Here is a 14480-nt window from a genome sequence, read left to right as displayed (position 1 = left end):
TGGCCCCGCCCCCTGCTCCACAATGCCTGTATTATCGGCATTGTGTAGCGGGGTTGGGGCCAAAATGACATGATCGCGTGGCCCTGACCCCATCCCACCCACAAATAGCAGTCATCTGCCCGCCCCCCCTCCCTTGTGTCGGCCACGTCCCTCTGTCATGCCGATCTGGCTACTGCCTCCTGGAAGGGGCAGCCAGAAAGTCAGCAACCATGTTTCAAATACCCAGTTACGCCCCTGGTTGTACACATTTCAATCACACCTCCACCTGCAAGTGAAGAGATGTAACTGGGCTGTAATGGGGCATTTTCACCTACAAAAAGTGTCAGCGGAAATGTGGGCTACACAGGGTTTGTCAGAGCGTAAATATTTCTGTTGTCAGACGTGTTTTGCAAGTACAGTATAGTGCTGGACAAATGCGCACTGGTGATGGTGACTATCATACTAAGCATACGGATGGGGGTGGCTGCTCTGCAGAGCTGCGTACTAATCTGTACACACACACACATGCCAACTACCGGCTACCAGGGGAATGGAATTGAAATGCTGGCGGCTGTTTAAATCCTGACAGCGGCTGCCCGACAGGATCAAGATCCCGGCAGAGGCAGGTAAGTACCCTAACCTCCCCTGTCCAGCCCTAACCCTCCCTTAGTGGTGTCTAACCCTAACCCCCCCTATTGCCTAACCCTAACCCCCCCTTACCGCTCCCTAAACCTAACCTGGGGGGGTGCCTAACCCCAACCTCTCCCTGGGGGTGCCTATCCCTCTCCCCCTAGAGATGCCTAACCCTAATCTCCCCCCCAAAACCTAACCCCACTAGACTCCCCAATCCTAACCCTCCCTCCCCCGCGGCTAGCGCTAAGGGCGCCCCGGACTTACCTTCGTTCAGGATTTCATCCTCGACGTCCTGGCATTGGGATTAAGATAGGCTTTGGTATTTCGACGCCTATCATACCTCTCTAGCGGGCATTCCACTGTCGGGATTGTGACCAGCGGCCGCAATGACTACATCCCGTTACCAGGAGCTGAGAGCGGCTCTCATAGAATAATGCACATTGAAAACAAACGATTCATTACAGAGTTGTGCGCAGGTTGAGATAAGTGGCGTGAGGTGGCTCTCGGCTGCAGGTTACAGGGGAGTCATGCTGAAGGGACATCCCCAACCTACGAATGGAGGACAAGGACAAATATAACAATCTAAACCCAAAGTAACATCTCCATTGTACATTTTGATGAAGCATTGCTGATAAACGTTCACCTGTTTGTTTGACAGATTAATTAGTAACTAACCTAGTCTTCACCATTGGGATTTGTTACTAAATGATTTATTAAGTGTCTTCAAATTCCTCCTTCACCAGCCAGGAAATAGAAGGAGATGTTGGACCTGATTCTGAGTCGCATACAATGACAATGTTCACAAATTTCGTCTATTTTGTGATGCTGCACGAGCATCTATTTCACTAAAAAGTCGCATGGTACATGAGTCCCACTGTATGTACGCACAGAAGCGCAGTTGTGATTGAGATGGAAATGTATTGGAAGGTGTGTATGAAAAGGGGGCGTGGCCTCTGTCCCTATAAGTCACGCCCGCTATAGGATGACGTGATGGGGGCGTGACCGTGTGTAAGCTCCTGCAGCTGTTGGGCTGCCCCCAACTTCCTCCCTGCACTGGATGGAATGCATGGTATCCATTCACTTTTCACCGTCACCGCCACCAATGCATGGTATCCATTCACTTTCACCACCACCGCTGCTCTGCTCTGCAGAGCACTGGCGATAACAGTGTTGTCCGCCAACCTCCCGTGGGACGCTGCGGCCCGTGGGTGGGGACATCAATAGAGTCCCCAAAAGCGGGAATGTCCCGCTAAAAACGGGACGATTAGGATGTATGCCTGTAGTAATTTCAGATTTTTTATTTCTTTGTATGTGGTACATGCGTCCAACATCACTTCCTGGAAACCTCCTCACGGCGCGTGGTACGTGGTCTATTTTTTTTTTTTACATCACTCATCACTGCGGACTTGAGGTATATGCGGACGACAAGTCACGCTCATTGTCAGCAACAAAGGGGTTAAGATCCCAATGTACACATACCTCCTATCATTTTACTGCTACTCCTGTCAATGAAATGTTTTAATTTGTGTTCTAAATACTGCTTTCTATATGGCATAAATAAGTCATGAGAGTGAGGGGACATTGGGACTGTGTAGACTTATATTTCCCAACATCTGATAATATGATATATGAATGCAGAAGGTGGACAAAGGGTGTGTGGGTGGGCTGCGTCTTGTTATAGGGTGTGTCCAGTTGTGGCTCCTACCTTTATGAAGGAGGAGAGCAGCCTTGGCAGTAGTTCAGGTGCAGTTGTGGTCGGCCCGGGATCTGGCGTGCATTGCCAATGTGCAAATAAAATCTATCCAGGGGGAAGGGGTGGATGCAAGCACACAGCCCCTAGTGGCCAGATAAGGCTGACGGAAAGTCAGGGGAAAAGCTTTCCATTGGAAGCGCTCCTTGCTGATTGCAGTCTGGACTGGCAGTCCCAGGGGGAACTCCTTGTCCGGAGCCTGTATGGAGCGTGATTAGCGAAGAGCATTTCAATGGGAAGCCTCAAGCCTGAAGATATGGGAAAGTTTGACTGGCTTTCCCTTTAATATACAAAAATATATAATTGACGCTTTACACTGAAGTGCCAAAAGTCATGGGATAAATGCCTAGTATTGTGTAGGACGTGGCATCGATTCCACAAGTAGATGAAAGACCTCTGGAGATATGTTGACCCATGCCATCTGGATAGCTTCCCACAGTTCCCTGATATTGTGCAGGATCTTGGGTGCATATGGGCCTCTCCACCATGTCCCATAATTGCTCGATTGGGTTCATGTCAGGCGAATGTGCTGACCACACCATTCATCGGATCTCTTCAGACTGCTATTCGAACCAATTCTGGACAAATTGGGACTGATTACACGGTACATTATACTGCTGGAATATTCCATCATTGTGAGGGTACATGAAGTCACTGAATGGCTGCAAATGGCCATCTACTAATGTAACTTAGTGGTTACCGGTCAATGATGTGTTTAGGCAGACCAGCTGACCCAACCCATGCCACGTGAAGACACCCCATATCATTATGGAGCCGCTACCAGCCTGCCCGGTGCCTTGTTGACAACTGGGGTTAATGGCCTTATGGGGTCTATGCCACACCCGAACTCTACCATCAGCCTAAAACAACTGGAACAGTGACTCATCAGACCAGGTTGAGGTGCTGTATTCTGTGCCATAGTGTTAACAAGGACACTCCTGTGGGTCTGCTGCTTCCATATCCCATGGACAGGGCTACCGACAGCCGCTCCGGGCCCAGGTGACAGGGGGCATGGCCTAATCACGGGAGGCGTGGCCACGTCCCCTTAGGAAAAAATAATAGTTTTTGCAGCACCCCACGCTGGGGAGGGTGGCGTTGTTTGCCCCTCAGCCAGGCGCACAGCAATTGGGGGGTGCAATCAGCGTGATCGCTCCCCCCATAGGCATAGTAGACTGCTCCGGCTGCTGCTTTAGCAGCCACGAGCAACCTCTCAGTGCAGTCCAGCACACAGCAGCATGTACTGGTCTGCTGTGACGTAAGAGGGAGGGGGAGTGGTGCCATCCACGGGCCCCCACCAGGCCCCTCCAGCAAACCCAAGCCTGGGTAATTAGTACCTGCCCCCCCCCCCCCTCTTGGCACCCCTGCCCATGGAAGCTAATGAACGCTGCACTGATCTGCTGGATATACATCCAGTACCTCCTGCATTGTATGTGGATGTGATTTGAGATAGTGTCGCTTGTCTGTTACCACGAATAATTCTGGCCACATGCCGCTGGTCATGATTATTAATACCCCTGATCGGCCACTGCATTGTCCTTGCATTGTCCATGGTGGTTAGTAATGCCTTTCATGAGGTATTCCCGGAACACATGTGACACTGTAGATTGAGAAATGTTGAATGTCCACACAACTTCAGAAATGAAATGTCCCATCTGTCGGGCACCCACTACCATGCTTAGCTCGAACTCTGATAATTCACGTCGTCTTGTCATGAGCAGCCTAGCCGCTGTTCAAACTGACTAACGAGATGTCAGATTACAACTGATGCAGGTCTGGGCATTTCCAATATGTCACAGTACGTTGACGCCACCTACCATTACCTTTACATACTGCTATCCCATGACTTTTGGTACTTCAATGTATAGACTCATTTATCCAAATGGGGACGTACTGTATGTCCAAAGCTGTATATACACTACAGAGCAGTGATTTTGACCTTTGTAAATTACTTCCACTGGAGTCAGCCATTGTGTGGGTTAACCTGTGGTCTTAATTCAGCCTATTAATTTACCTGTGACCCCACCAAGACACTTTATTACTTTAGTTATGTTATTAGGTAAGTAAATAAATAATTAATTAATACATTTCACTTTATTTTATCTTTTTTGTGGATTGTTGGAGATTCTTTAGTGTCATTTAATTTTATATATATAATCACTTTTTTATCAGGTACAGGTTCCTTTTTATTTTTTTTCCTTTGTTTGTTTTAAGGCAGGCAATTCGTACAACCTTTAAATATTTATAATAAGTCAGAAAGTCTGTGTGATATATAATAGTGTCACCCAGACACATTGCCTGCACAAACTGTGATTACAAAGAAATTGAATTCCTCTCCTTAATTGAAATACTATTTTCTGCTCAGATGCTAATCCCTCTTGAACATCGACTTATAATTACAAATTCATAGAACATGCTTCCCTGGAGCTGGGATAGTGTGTGTCCTGTAACCTCTGAGATGGGGTCTTATTGAGCATTCGCTGGCAGAAGCTGCCGAAGGTTCATTAACTGTGGAAAACAGATAGAGTTGGAGGCAGAGGTACATGGCTACTCCAGAAAGAGTGTAATTGGAATGGTTCCATAATGAAATAAGATTGGATCGTTTGTCTGGTTATTTATTGTTTTTCTGCCATACGAATGTTTTAATAGATATCATTGTACAAAATAATTTGGGAATTTCCACATAGCAAGGTGTTACTGTATTGAATACATTATGTTAATGCTTATCACTGAAGAAGGACTAACATTCTTTCACCCTGAGGAAGCAGAGATAGACTATGTGAAACGCGTTGCTATAACCACTTGCTGGTATCACCTACCTATTTATCTCTATTTGATACTTTCCTTTGTTTTAATCTGTTATTTTATTTACTTGTTTTTAAGATATCTTTTTGCATATTGCCATATATCATTATATCATTAAATTAGTTTTATTCAGTTTAACTCATTGGCATTGGATCTTTGGACTATTGGATCCCATTATTCATAATACTGATGGATATCAGGTTTTTAAATGAATGTCCCAAGCATTCATTCATCCTATTGAGGAAGAACCAATGCTCGCAGTGTATGTGAGCGAACTAGCCATTGCGATTGGGACTGCGATCGCAGCGGCTACGCAGATCCATCGCAGAGTGATTGACAGAAAGTGCCATTTGTGGGTAGCAACGGGGGGGTGGTCGACTGAACACAGGCGTGCCAGTGCGTTTGAACGCTGTTGCAGGGGTGTGCATAAATTATCCACTGCGATGGCCTACGCAGCCTGAGGCCTGATAGTGTGCGTGGAAGTTAGAAATTTAAAGTAAGGTCAGAGCTTGTGCAAGTGTGCGTGAGGCTGCAATGGTACTCGATTGTACCTATGTTTTTGCAGTCCTGTAAAAATTACAGATGTATGTAAGGTAAAATGGGCGTCCTTATATAGGTGTAACAATGGCAGTCATATGCGGTCAGGTGAGGCAGAGCCTTTCCTGTCATACTTAGGTATACTCCACAGTTATTACTATAAAAATGTAAAGAAAATATTATAAATATCTTTGTATTATTCTAATAATTTTTATAGTCAAAACTCTGGAGTAAAAAGTGTATGGCAGATGAGGCACTGCCTCCCCTGTCTACCTTTTCCGCACATTCCTGATCAAAACACACAAAATTTCCCGCACTATATACTGCTGCACCTTTGTATAATGGGCCTGCTTCAGGTTGGTTCACAAGGCTGTGTTCGCACGCAGCCAGCCAATGTTTGCATTCTGCGCATGCGTATAACACGCAGTGAGTGAACTGGCCACAGTGATCGGGAAGCGATCACAGTGAGCACTCAGAGATTAACAGTAAGTAACCGTTTGGGGGTGGTGACGGGGGGTAGTCAGAGAAACGCAGGTATGCCTGGGCATTTAAATGCCGTTACAGGGGCGTGCAGAATTAAGCTCCTGCGTGTAGATGGTGACAAGAAGTTTAGCAGTTTCTGTGGTAGGGTCAGGTAAATTGCAACTGTGTGGATGGTTCCGATGTTACTCGATGGTGTCAGATGCACAAATATCCCCCTCATCCTCTTGTTGCACTTCCTCCTTAGCACCCTTAATTTCTAAGTCACCATCTTTACTGCTGAACATCCCCACATTTGCAGAGTGTGGAAATGATGGAAGGAGGCTTCTCTGTGAGTACAGGTGAGGGGGTGATTCAGCAAGGATCACTATTGCATTTCATCCTTGCTATTATACAAATGCAACAGGAGGTATATGACACCCTCTGCTGCATTTACAACCCCAGCACTGCAAAGGAGGTCGCAGGCTGGGATCACCATCGTGACCATTGGTGGTCGAGGGTCGTGGTGGTGGACGGCAAAAGGCTGCCAGCCAATTGAGTAAGCCTCAGCTTACTCAGGCTGGCAGGCTTGTGAGGCCAGGTCACTGCGCCGGACGACGCAGTCCCTGGCCTTGCTACTCCCGGAAAACAGGGCACACATGCCCCTGTTTCCAGGAACACCGTCCGCCCCCGCACCGCCCCTTAAATGCCTCTGCCTGTCAATCAGGCAGGGGCACAGAATGGACTACGCAGTACCCATTCTGCACACTCACAGAATGGGTACTGCGTACGCGCTGATTCCCGATATTCGGGTAATCTGCAGTCAGCAGTGCACTTGCGTGCGCTGCTGAATCAGCCCCACAGTGTCAGAAATGTCAGACTCAGAGTCATCATCGCACAAAGTGCTAGTGGATATACTTAGACTCTCCTCAGGGATTTGTGAAGTGGAGATGTTGCCCATAGCAAGCAATCAGATTCTACCTAATATCTCCTTTAAGGTGCTAGATAAATGTTAAGTAGAATCTGATTGGTTGCTATGAGCAACATCTCAACTTCTAAAAACCCGCACTTTAGTAAATCTACCACCTAAAGTGAGACGGTGTTGCATGTGAGGTTTCAGAAGATGCCTGACTGTCTTTGTCCCCAGCTTCTGCAATAGGCATTCTAGCAAAGGTGCTTTAAGAGAGGAGGGGGTCCGTGTGCAGGATCCGATATGAATCAGTCAATAGAAGATCGGGAGCAGCAACCCAGTACTAGTGCTGCGGCTGCTGCTAGTAGTCTTGATAGCAGTAGTACTTCAACACCCCTAAATGTTGTTCAGGAAAATTAAAGTTTAAGAAAGAGCACCTAAAACATAAAAAATATTTTACAATGTTTTTTTTTTATTTTTCAATGTTTTTTTTTAACCATCTCTTTTATTAATTAAAGCAGTGCCGCGGTACAGTAGTGTGCCACGGGCGGTTGTGAAGTGTGCCGCGGCGCGAGAGCTGGCAGTCACATTTAAGAACTGCAGACTGGGCAGCGCTGCTGCTGAGCTCCTCTGGGAGGCTCAGGCGCGCCCGGGCCGTGACCTGCCTAAACGCGGTGGCGTGACATCACAGGTCACGCCCGCCTCATGCCTGCCTGGTCTGCCCACCCCAACAGACTCAGCCAGCCCTTCCCTCCTGCCCGCGGCCAACCAGTCACCCAAGTAGCCCTTCCCTCCCACCCGCCCGCAGCTAGCCAGCCAGAGTCTAATACGGAAGCGCAGGTCTACACGAACATGGCACCCGTGCCATGTTCCCGGGAAATCTCTACTGCGTATGCCCGAATCACTGGTGAAATGGCTGCTGGAAAGGTAAGTGTATGAAATTTGGTGCAGGGTGTGTGGTGCATGGGCCCCCCTGGACCCAAGGGCCAGTGTGCACCGCACACTTTGCTCCCATTATAAGTACGCCCCTGCATTCTAGTGTACGAAACATCATTAGTAGGACCACCACTAACAAAGGAAGGCCATGGCCTGAGTCTTTGCATGTGGTGTATGGAATGTTGGAAATTTTACGTTTTTGGCAGTAAATTTTCCCTTTTCTGTTGTAGGTGATGTTTTTTCTTTAACATTGTGAAAAACTTTTGATTTCATTAGTATCCTCTTTGATATGTTCTGTTTTGTTAAATGTTATTTCTCTAATGCAGTGATATTCAACCTTTTTCAACTCGAGACACACTATGCAAGATTTTAAAATTGCCAAGGCACACCATCCGGTGATGCCGCGTGCGCGACCTATGGAAAAACTTACATATTTGCTCCCACAGGAATAAAACACTCTACATTGGCCTCCACAGGAATAAAACGCACATACATTGGCCCCAAAGAAATAACACACATACATTGGCCCCCACAGGAATAAAACACACATACATTGGCCCCCACAGAAACAAAACAAAAAACACATTGCTGGCCACACAGAAAAAATATAAACCACATTGCCACTGGCTCCCACATAATAAATACATTTACATTTTTCTAGACCTACCTGTACCTAATCGGCTGCGGGTTCCCACATGCAGAGCTGTCAGCAGTGGCTGGCTGGCCATGGGCGACTGGGAAGGGCTGGCTGGCCACTGGCGGGTTGGAGAGAAGAGCTGGCTGGGTGACTGGCTGCGGGCAGGAGGGAAGGGCTACCTGGGTGACTGGTGAGCTGTGTGCGGGAAGGAAGGGCTGGCTGAGTTTGGTAAGGAGGGCGGGCAGGGAAGGCAGGCAACGCGGCAGGCGTGACCTGTGATGTCACACTGCCGCTTTTAGGCAGGTCACAGCCTGGGTGTGTCTGAGCCTCCCAGAGGAGCTTAGCAGCAGCGCTGTCCTGTTCGCAGTTCTTTAATGTGACTGGCGACTCTTACGCTGCTGCACACTTCACAACCGTCCATGGCACAGTAGTGTTGAAAATCTCTGCTCTAATTAATAAAAGAGATGGTTAAAATAAAACATTGTAAAATATTTTTAAGTTTCAGGAGATCTTTCTTAAACTTTCTTTTTCCTGAACCACCTTTAGTATATGTTGAAGTACTACTACTATCAAGACTACTAATAGCAGCCGCAGCACTAGTACTGGGTTGCTACTCCTGCTCTTCTATCGACTGATTCATATAGACTCACAGCGCTCCTACTATAAGGGTGGCATCCTAATGTAATGATGTTGTATTTATTAACACACACGTTTTTTAGGGGTTTTTATGTCTAACGGACCTGAACACACAACAAACTGCCTCACAGCGCTCCTAGGGATACATTTACTAAAGTGAGAGTTTTTACAAGTGGAGATTTGCCCATAGCAACCAATCAAATTCTACTTAACATTTAACTAGCATCTTCTAGAATATAATAGCTAGAATCTGATTGGTTGATATGGGCAATGTCTCCACTTCTAAAAACTCTCACTTAAGTAAATTACTCCCTAGTGTAAGTTGGGAGGCACCCTAACAATGACGTTATATTTATTTTAAAACAGTTTTTTGTATTTTGTTTTTTTTGTTAACAGTGACTGAACACACAACAAACTGCCTCACAGCGCCCCTGGTATAAGCCGGGTGGCACCCTAATGATGACATTATACAGTATATAACATATTTTTTTAACACACTAGTTTTATTTAATTTTTTTTAACTGTGCTAAACTCTAAAGGCCCTGAACACACAACAAACTGCCTCACAGCACCCCCAGAATAAGTCGGATGGCACCCTAACAAAGACGTTATATTTATTTAACACATAAGGATTTTTCACATTTTTTAACAGTGACTGAACACTCAACAAACTGCCTCACAGCACCCCTAGTATTAGAATGGAACCCTAATGATGTTTTAATCCTTTTTATTTTTTATAATAAAAAATGCCCCAGTAGGTTTAAGTATCAAAGTGCTGCAGTCCACTCCTATGGTGTTTTTTTTATTTTTTGTGTCTCTCAGTGCTGCAGCAGCACACAGCACTTGGTTTGGACTCAGAACCCCTAGTTCGGGTGTTTACGGTTTCAGGGAAACCAGACCCGCACAACTCTAGTTTTTAGTGTATTAGTAGAAGGCAAAATCAACTATAAAACCAAATCCCGACCAAAACCAAACATCGACCAAACATTGATACTTTCCCTTAGATGACTACAGGATCCCCTCATTTACTAACAGGGAGTGAAAATTGAGAAAAATCGTATTCAAAACTGAGTATGTAAGCACCCAAAAATAGACCTGCCTGAGGCAGTCATTTTTGGGGGAAGCATGCACAGATCACTGTGATCTGTACATGCTTCTTTGGCTTAAAAGAGCCTAAACAATCTAAATAAAAATAGGTTCCAGTCAATAGATAGTAATTAGATAGACAACAGATGTTAGACAGGCAATAGGTCGACAGGGATGAAAGGTCGACAAGGACAAAAGGTCAACATAGAAAAGGTTGACAGGTACAAAAGGTCGACAGGGTCAAAATGTTGACACAATAAAAATTATTGACACAAAAACAGTCAACACTTTTTTTTACCAGAGGATTAGGGTCAGGTACTAGAAGGGATGGTTAGAATTAGGCACTTACCCCGACGGTTAGGGTTAGGCACCAGGAGGGTGGGTTAGGCACTTACCGTAGTTTTGGGATCAGGCACTAGAAGGGAGGGTTAGGGTTAGGCACTAGGAGGGAGGGTTAGTGTTAGACACCAAGTGGAGGGTTGGGGTGAAGGTTAGGGCTAGAAAAACCATGTAGACAATTTTTTGTGTCGACCATTTTTGTGTGTCGACCTTTCGGCGATGCCAACCTTTTATACTCGTCGATCTTTATACACGTTGACCTTTTCTATGTCGACCCTTTGTCCCTGTTGACCTTTTGTCCCTATCGACCAATTGCCTAACATCTGTTGTCTATCTAGACATTGTCTATCTCTTATACCAAACCCCCCAAAAAACGCTGTAGGGTCCCTGGACCTTTTAGCCTTGCCTGGTCATGGAAAATCGGAGGAAAAAACAGTGTTGGTTTCCCTACTTTTCATTAACCAGCACGAGGCTGAACCAGCCAGGGTGGTAATACCAAAGCAGGAGGGCACACAGTGTGGGGTCTTCATTCCAAAGCATTAACAAGCCCCAGTGCTGAACTGCTCATGAGCCTGCCAGGCACTCTGCTAAGACCTTCGGGACAGCTGTTGTAAGATGAGACAGTGAGTGAAGTGCTAATAATGCACACTGTTTAATGTCAAAGCTTATCATGCCAACACAGAGGGCTGACTAACTCCATATTTAATGTATGCAGCTGTTGGAAAAGTGATATAACACAGCACTTAGGAAGAGATGAGAGTGTGACAGTGTGTGTATGAAACCAGCCCCTCAGCCTCAGAACCTGTGTAATTTAAGAGTGTCCTTGTTTTATGGGATTGTGTGACAGTGTGTGGCCCTGACGAATTTCAAATCTAGGAAAAAATGTCATCCTAGTCAAACTACACCACCATGCCATATTTGGTGGAGCTAGGTGCAAAACTCTGGCCGTGCATGAAGGACAAACAGACAGACACACACACACACACGGGCGTAACTAGAACTTTGCGGGCCCCATAGCAAAATGTTGAAAGGGCCCCTCCCCTTTCTATTGGCACCAAGAGGTAAAAAAAAAACCACACATTGGCCCCCCATGAAAAAAAAACAACACATTGGCCTCAATAGGAGAGCAAACAAACACACTACCCCTCATCACCTTCCTCTGCCCCAGGCCCTCACCACCATCCTCAGACCCTCATCACCTTCCTCTGCCCCAGACCCTCACCACCATTCTCAGCCCCTCACCACCTTCCTCTGCCCCCGCCCCTCACCACCATCCTTAGCCCGTCACCACCATCCACAGCCCCTCGTCACCATCCTCAGCCCTTCCTCAAATCACTGTCCTCGGCTCAGCCCCTCACCTCATCACCGCAGCCTGCCTCTATCAGGGGTTGTGCACGGATGGGGAACGATGTGCGATGAAGTGAACAGCTTGGTCCAGGTTACAGGGACGACCAGCGCATCAGGCAGACTCTGCACACTCCGCAGCCAGCAGATGTGAGCCGGCCTAGCCGGCAGTGGGGAATATGGGTCTGGACCAGAAGGAACATTCGCGCTTTCCTGGTGGCCCAATCCACACCTGGACAGGTGACTGAGGCTGAATCCATGCATGACTGGGTGCAGGGGGAGCAGCCGGTCCTGGAGGCAGCCCGGGCCCCATAGCAGCCGCACCCCCTGCACCCATGGTAGTTACGCCAATGCACGCGCACACACTCACTTTCTCGCTTATTAGATAGATATAAATTATATAGTCAGGTATAGAGGTAGCACTGTAAACACTGTGATAACATAATAAGTGGTGGTAGATGATCCATAAGACTTATATATACAATCTTCAATCCCGGCATTAGAGATAAATAGGAGTTGCGCTCACTGTTAAGTTGAAACAAAGTAGAAATTTTACTGATACATTTCAAAGAAGTTTCATGCTGTCCAGACCGACGTCCGTGTCCAATCACAGGAGTATATAGCTTTGTGAATATCACCAGTTGCCTTCTCGTATAAAGTCAACTTGTGCCTTTGGTTTAGTGGCTCTTTAAATGTAATTATGCAGGTGCCATGTGTCATGTATCAGACATAGTTCCCACTTTTGTAAAGGAAACACGAAGTCACAGATGACACGGTCAAGAAAAGCACCTCCCTTTGAATAGACTGGCTTTTATCACCACGAGCCCTCTGTCAATGCTGCTAGCAGCTAATGTGTGTTGTAATTACTGGGTTTCAACAATTCCTGGTCACAGATCAAACCATTTAGCATTGGACCAACAAGAAGAATCAACTGCACTTAATGACATGCCCTTGTAGATTTCAGACAGCAACAAAGGCTCATCTTATTAACCCGAGAACATTTAGGGTGAATAGTGAGCCAGGCGGTTAAACAAAGTTTGCTGAATGGGGCGAAATGGTCTGAAAGGGCATTCAGCCCGAGATAAACAGATCACACTCAGATGAAATTCATTGGTGACTTCCAATGAGTCCTAGGCAACCGGACGGCCGCCAATGCCGGAGATTTATGAAGTGTCAGATATGGGAAGGAAGATGTACTAAGCACATCCACAAAGGGGATGGCACTTACTGGGATTAAAGTGCTTCAGTGATAGGGGGTTTGAAAAGTTTTGGTGACAGCGGTGGCACAACAAATGTCAGCATAATCATTTTTGCAAAACATAAAATGTTCAGGTTAAAAGGAAAACAATTATGTTTCTCATAGTAATTTTGTAGGAAGAGAAACTACAGGACTAAAATGAGAATTTCATGTCTGGTTTTGGAAAAAAATACATAAATCCAGACATGTGATATACATACATAGACTGTATGACTTAATTGTCACTGCCAAATAACTTAAGTTTTGCAATGCAAACATATAGCAAACTTAGGGCCGGATTCACTACAGATCGCTATTGCGATCACAGCTGCGATTCCGCACGCAGACTCGCTGAGAAAAGATGCTAATGAAAACTATCGCAATGCCGTTGCACAGCCAGCATAGAGACGCCCAGTGCCGCCCACTATCTCTATCTCACATCCATAATACCTTGCAGTCCTGTGTATACATCGGAAACATCGAATAACATCGGCCCCTCACACATAATTACAACAGGTCAACGCACGCAGTGACTACACACTCTGCGTATGCCGTCGTGGTCAGTGGCTAATTTATGCACGCCCATGCAACGGCGTTCAAATGGACAGACACGTCTGCGTTTATCCGACCACTCCCCGTCACCACCACCAAACACTCACAGCCTGTCACTCACTCTGCGATGGGTTCCCATCTGCATAGGTGGTCGCAGTGTGATCGCAATGCTAACTCACACAGGCGCACTGTGGTGCATACGCATGTGCAGTACGCTGTTGAAGTTGCGATCCATAGTGAATCAGGCCCTTAGAGCTCGCAAGCTCTTGGTAATCAACCGCTACAATGCCAGAGTATACTCCACCACGGGGCTGATGTACTAAGCTCTGAAAAGTGATAAATTGGACAGTGATAAAGTACCAACCAATCAGCTTCTAACTGTCATTTTTCAAATACAGCCTGTAACATGACAGTTAGGAGCTGAGTGGCTGGTAGTTTATCACCTTACAGTTGATCACTTTCCAGAGCTTAGTACATCTCCCCCTCTGAGTTTGCACATGGGCCCCCTCCACTTTTAAACCGCCCCTGCATCAATTGCCAGTGGGAGGCACTTTATTAGGAAACTTTGGGCCTGATTCAGAGCCGTTCGCTATTTGCGGTCGTTCGTTCAAAAACAAGGGGTGGCTATTCAAATGATCCGTTC

Source organism: Taudactylus pleione, unplaced genomic scaffold (assembly GCF_031769625.1).
Source record: "Taudactylus pleione unplaced genomic scaffold, aTauple2 ptg000230l, whole genome shotgun sequence".
Lineage (NCBI taxonomy): Eukaryota > Metazoa > Chordata > Amphibia > Anura > Myobatrachidae > Taudactylus > Taudactylus pleione.
Note: the sequence above shows the minus strand (reverse complement) of the source record.